Source organism: Emys orbicularis, chromosome 10, assembly GCF_028017835.1.
Source record: "Emys orbicularis isolate rEmyOrb1 chromosome 10, rEmyOrb1.hap1, whole genome shotgun sequence".
NCBI classification, from domain to species: Eukaryota; Metazoa; Chordata; order Testudines; family Emydidae; genus Emys; species Emys orbicularis.
The window spans coordinates 253,565-260,259 of NC_088692.1; the positions used below are offsets into that span (position 1 = coordinate 253,565).

Here is a 6,695-nt window from a genome sequence, read left to right on the forward strand (position 1 = left end):
TGATAGAGGTCTAGAAAATCATGAATGGTGTGAAGAAAATGAATAAGGAAGTTTTATTTACCCATTCACATGACACACAAGCTAGGGGTTACCTAACGAAATTAACTTAAAACAAACATAAGGAACTACTTCTTCACACATCTCCCAGTGTAACTCATTACCAGGGGATGTTGTGAAGGTCAAAAATATAAATGGGTTGAAAAAAAAATTAAGACAAGTTCATGGAGGATATATCCATCAATGGCTATTAGCCGCAAGGGTCAGAGGCGCAACCCTATGCTCTGGGAGTCCCTAAAACTCTGACTGCTAGAAGCTGGGATTGGACAACAGGAGATGGATCACTCGATAAACTGCCCTGTTCTGTTCTCTCCCCCTGAAGCATCTGACATTGGCCACTGTCAGAAGACAGGATATTGGGCTAGATTGGTAGTTCTCAAACTTTTGAATTGGTGATCCCTTTCACCATTTCACCATTATTTAACACCATTATAAATGCTGGATGCAAAGAGGGGCTTGGGGTGGAGGCTGACAGCTTGTGACGACCCCCCCCCCCATGTAATAACCTCACGACCCCGAGGGGTCCCGACCCCCAGTTTGAGAACTGCTGGGCTAGATGGTCCATACGTCTGACCCCGTGTGCCATTTTTAAGCTCTTAAATTTTAATTGTGCAGTCAGCCTCTCTTTCTCTGCAACCACTGAGGAACTTGTAGACTCATTACCAGACTGATACAGTAAGTAGCTGCTGATCTACATTAATACCATCACTACACAAATTGAGAAAGCTAATTGTGTTTACAACCTAATCGAGTATCCTTAGTTATCAGATGCAGAAAAGAGGTAACTGATCTACCTTTAGGAAACGTTAAGGGCCAAATTTTGCTCTCAGTTACACAAATGCAGATCCGTGAAGTTAACAGATTAGGGCCTGGTCTACACTAAAAAATTAGATCAGTTTAACTACATCAATCAGGGTTATGAAAAAATCCCACACCCCTGAGTGGCACACTTAAACCGATCAAAACCGATCTAAGTCCCCATGTAGATAGCATTAGGGCTTGTTTACACTTACATTTTATAGCGGTCCAACTTGCTGGCTCAGGGGGGTGAAAAATCACCCGTCTGAGCGCTTTAAAGCACTAGTGTGGCCCGGCTCCGAGCGCTGGGAGCTAATCCCCTCGTGGAGGTGGATTACCAGGAGCACTGGGAGAGCTCTCTCCCAGTGCTCACGCGTGACCATACTCGTACTTCAAAGCGCTGCCATGGGAGCGTTCCCGCGACAGCACTTCGAAGTTTCCAGTGTAGCCATGCCCTTAGGTCGATGGAAGAACTGTTCTGTTGACCTAGCTACTGCCTCTCAGGGAGGTGGATTACCTATGCTGGTAGGAGAAACCTTCCTGTCAGCATAGGTAGCATCTACACTGAAGCACTACAGCACTGCAGCTGTGCCCCTGTAGCGTTTTAAGTGTAGACTAGCCCTAAGTTGCATATGTATATCTGAGGAAAGATTCTGGCTTTTCAGACTGCTGTAGCCTACAGAGTACCTACAAGCTATTGCCAAAGTTATCAACAAAATTACATACAGGACCTTGAGCTTAAGGTAAAGTCTCATGTGTCTTTCTGTAGACTACCTGCCTATTCCAGAAGCAATGCACTGTGCAATGGGCTAGCAAGTGTACAGTGTAAGAAGAAACTATAGAAAGTTCTCTTCAGATTTCATTGGAACAGACATTTGACTCATCAGTTTAGCATATCAATCAAGATAAATTCAGACTGCTTTCAGAAGGTTTCTACACATTATTGTCTATATTATTGTCTAAGAGTTTATAACTCAAGATTAATTCAAACTAAGTCTTGCGAAGGGCTCTAAAATCCTTCACATGAAAAAAGTCAAATATATTTGCATAAGTATATCTACCTATCCTCCAGACTCCATGTGAGAAATGGAAATAACTCGGACCTCTCTCATAGGAGCGTGGGGAATTAAATTAATATTTGTGAAGCTCTAAATGCTAAGTATAATTACACAGAAATCAGTTTCCTTTCACATTACTATAATTTCAGATCAGTGTTGCATGGAAAAGATAAATCACAGCCCTTAAGTAGTATAGGATTCTCACCAAGCTATTTCAGTAGTTTAGTCTAGTAGCCATGCGGTAACATTTTCAAAAGCACCTAAGTGACTTAGAAGCTTAAGTCCCATTTTCAAATAGGACATAGGCACTTAGGAGTAAAAGTTCCACTGAAAGTCAATAGGATTTAGGCTCTTAAGTCACTTGTAAAAAATGCAATATGTGCTTTTGAAAATTTTACTAATGGACACAAATAGACTGAATGAGGCTAATTATTAGTTGACCTAATTATTTTACAAGAAAGCACAAAGTCCCTCATGCTGTGAATTTACTTTTAAGCTCTAGAATCCATTTCAATCCGTCCATATCACTTGGGCTAGAGAATAATCAGAGTTTGAAGACCTGAACATGGTTTTCATTGCATGTAGCAAGTTTTCTACCTTAAAATCCACTAAAAATTAGCTCAAGAAACATTACATATTTCATTCTCAAGAGAAAAATACTACAGATGGATCTACAAATACTATGATGCTATTACACACACCTAGATAGAAAACTGACCTCCTTTTACAGGTTAATGTATATGGTTTACAGATTTTTCAAAGTGATTAGTTGGAAATATGCAGAAAAAAAAAATTGAGAAGATTCTGCAGAAAAAAATTAAACTCAAGACAAAAATCTGCCAAATGTGACTTTAGACAAGTTAGTATTGCCTCTCCATCTTTAACCAGAAAAATAGTAAAGTACAACAATATTTGTTGCACAAAATCAAAGAATTGTTGTCTAGTGGTTAAGGCGCAACAATGGAGTCTTTAGATCTGAGTTTTATTCCCAGGTGTCCCACAACATGGATGACCTTGGGCAAATTACTTACTTAAAGGGACTCAATTGTTTGGCACACAATTTAAATTGATGGGGGAAAGCTTTTGTAAAATGTATGCCCAAGAGAATGATTCCATGTTGCCTCTTTAAATTCCAATAGCAAATTTTAAACATTCCTCTACAGTGTTCACAGCTCAAATATCCTAACCACCAATTCCTGGGATGTGAAAATGGCTAAATGTTTTGATACTTAATTGATTTTCATTGTTTACTTTATGTATTTCTTTCCACTTCGACAAGCACTTGTAAACACAGAAAGTAAAATTGGAGATTTTAACTCATTTCAGTAATTTAAACTATCAATAATATAGGTTAAAAATTTATAATGCAATTAAAGTTGGCCATTTCATTTCAATCTCTGCCTTTGTTTACTCTTCTGAAAAACTGGGATATGAAAGAATGTAAAATTAACTAAAAAACACACTGAAATCCACAGACAGAAAGCACCACAGATGTATAAGGGAATTGTCGCATCTAATTTTTAACCCTTTTGTTCCAGATTCACAGGCAAACCAAGAATTGTATTGAAGATCTCATTTTCCTTATTCTCCGGCAGCCTCCCTTTTGGAGCTTAGCAACTTCCCCATGAAATACTCTAGGTATTTAGAGTGCAAACATTAATAAAAAAAAAAAAAAGCAGATGAGTAAGGAAACTTGCAATTTTCTTCCTCAGGTTATTTAGAAATCTAGGAAATCATATGCTTGTTTGAGGTAGGCCTTTGGTAGCTACTATACTTTCTGGTGACTAACCACTACATGGAATACCCCAGGTTTCAATGACCCTAAAGATCAAAAACAAATCTAAAGCCTGCCATCTCTTTTACACCCACTGACTGCAATTATGGCAGAGCTAGAGGACTGTACAAGAAGAGCCACTTACTAATGCAGATCCTCTAGATTATGACTGTACAGTAGGAGAGCAAGGCGGGCGACTGTCTAACCTCCAGTTAATTTGCCTTTGTAGTGTCCCTTCAATGAAAGGGCCTACTAGCATTTATTGCTCAGATTGCATCACTGTTGGAGTTAAAGACAGAGGATTAACGGATTGACCATTTTGAAATCCACTTTAGCACCAGGAAGAGCCCCTCCAGCATCTCCTAATCCCACCTCCTCAAAAATAAATCACTCCTTTCTCCTCTGCTTCAACTGCCTTCCCTAGTAATCTGTTCCTTGTGTTTTCTTTCAGAGTAGCAGTTTTACCTGAAATGCCTGATTTTTTCCACTTATAGCTACTAGCTTTTGAAACCATTAGCAGCATAAGAAGTTTCTAGTAATTCCATCTCACATTTCTTAACATCTGGAGTCTTCTCTTTTCCCATGAGAAGCAAGTCCTGTTAAGTTTGATTTTTTTTTTCTAAACTTGGTGAGTTTACTAGTGGTGAATGGAACTGAGCTAGCAGCCATGAAGACTGAAGAGGCTTGCAAAGACCACTTGAAAACACAAGAAAGGTCAGCCTCCACTTCTCATTCAGTTCTTTGCCTCAGAGCATCAACTACGGTAATGATTTTTTGTTATGCTGGTATTTGCCCACTAGAAACTGAACAGAGATGCCCAAACTCATTTCACAAAAGACATCAAAAAGCAACAGGTGAGATCTGTCTGTTAATAACTGCTTTGGCTGAATCCAAACCCTACATTCAAAAGATGAATTGCTCAATATATCCCATTACTGATCTCCCTGGCTACCCAGCTTGTCTGGTCCAAAGACTCTGTTGCCCTGTGATGCAATGTTTCCAAAGCAGTATCTTTCCTGTGATACAGCGATTAGATCTGCATACAGTATTCCAAATGAGGGCTCACAGGTGCCTGGAATAGTTACAGGATCACCCTTTTGTTTTACATCCTGGTTACCTTTTAACAATCTTTATTTAGCCCACAGCAGAACAGTAGTATGAAAGTGTCTAACACAGCTAGTCTTACACATCTACACCTCTTGTCTGAGAAGCTACATATTAGCACACAAGGAAAATACATGTATGAATAATTTGTCCAAAGAGTGAAAAGCTTCTACTTCTGTGAAGAGTAGAGAGAGCCTAAGCGGGGGAGCCAATCAGGATAATGCTGGACTGCTAACACGATGGGAGCTGAAAAAGTGGGTGTCTGGCTTTGCCGACATACAGAAGCCACGAGGTTAGCCACAGTGGAACAGCAAAAGGCAACTCAATGATTAGCCCTAGTACCTTCTTTTGCTCCATAATTTGACTAGGTCTGTAAAACATAGTTTTCAAGGCAGTGCTCAGAAACGCCTGCCAGCGCTGCGGTACCTGCACTCAATAAGTGGTGCTGGTGTCTCCATAGGCCCTCATACTTTATGCTTCACAGCAGGGAGGGAACCAGCGTAAGTCCCTAAGTGGGGCTGAGAGGCGCCGTCTCGCTGTCAGAAATCACTGGGGAAAGAGGCTACCCTACAGCCCCGCGAGAGCGAATACCCCCGGGGAGAGCCGCTGTACAGGCCACAGGCACTTGCGGCCGAGAGCTCCTCGGGGCAGGGACTCGGCCCGTCCCAGCCCGGTTAACTGCCCAGACTCTCCCACTCCGGGCTCCGATAGTCAGAGCCCGGGCTCCGGGCCCCGCAGGTGGGGAAAGGCGGGCTCCCCAAGGCCCGCCGAGCGCAAGTGACGCCGGGGCGGGAGGGGACAGAGGCCCGTCCCCACCCAACGCTTGCAGGCCAAGGCCCGGCCCGCACCGGGCGCAGGTGGAATGGGGTCCGGCCGGGGTACGTGGGTACTCGGGGCCTGCAGCAGCTCCCCCCTCACACGGCGGGTGGGGAAGCGGCCGGGCCCAGAGGAGGCGGCTCAGGGAGCAGGAGAAACGGGAGCCCGAGCACCCCCAAGACCCACTTCCCTGCCCCAGGCTCCGTCACCATTGCAACCTCTGGCCCCGCCGCCCTCAGGCCCTCGCCCGGCTAGGCCTCACCGTGAGCGGCCGCAGCACCCGCGCGTGTCCCGGATTGAGGCGGCGGCGAATGACCCGGATGTTCCCGACTCGGCTCCCCCCCTTTGTCTCTGGTCCGGACTTTCCCTCCCTCCTTGCTCGGTGCGGAGCGCAGCGGCGTGGTATGTCCCTAAGTCCGACCCGTCCGTCCCGCTGCGCCGGCGCTATATGACCCTCAATCCGACCCGTCCGGCACGCTATACGCATCTTCCTGACACAGGGCCTTGAGGTGGCCAATACAGAGCCAGAGTGGAGGCCATTCGGGAAGTTCCCTGTGGCAGTCTCCCTACGTCACTCCAGTCGCTTTGTGCTTCACCTTCCCCCCCGAACCTGAGCGGATTTTTCCTTTAGGCACTGAGTTAGTCACCTATGCCTTTCAAAAGAAAAGGCTGGGGGCTCGATGGGCCAGACTGGAAAGTGCGGGACCATGACCCGCCCACAGGGACTCGCAAGACCCCACTCAGTCAGGACCCCTTGGCTCCCACGAGTGCCGTGTGCAGAGGAGTGGGGGGGGGAGCGCCCTCCTCGGAATCACGTGACGTCACAGTAGCCGTTTGCCCGGCCCAGCGCCGGGCGCGTGGTCCCCAGGGGGGTCTGTCGGCTGCGAGCCTGGGGTCCTTCCCAGAGCGTCTGCCGCCGGGGCGAGCCCGCGGGCCTCGGTCGCCGCGAGTTCCACACGTGGGACTGCACGCGGCTGCACGGAACGCGTGTCCGTTTGACCGCCATCACCCCGCCCCCACATCCGATCTGTCTCAGCCTCGTCCTCGCCATCACCCCCCATCTCTGTCACAGCCTCGTCCTCACCATC

At 45.8% G+C, this 6,695-nt stretch overlaps 1 protein-coding gene across 1 annotated transcript in view; it reads right to left on the reverse strand.

The window, feature by feature from the left end:
* The window catches only part of UBE2I (ubiquitin conjugating enzyme E2 I), a 32,942-nt gene extending 26,991 nt beyond the window's left edge, over nucleotides 1–5,951 (reverse strand). Inside the window, exon 1 of the mRNA XM_065411728.1 lies at nucleotides 5,870–5,951. The gene's annotated coding sequence lies outside the window, so the exon portion shown is untranslated. The remainder of the gene's footprint in view (nucleotides 1–5,869) is intronic.
* Nucleotides 5,952–6,695: the final 744 nt, after the last annotated feature.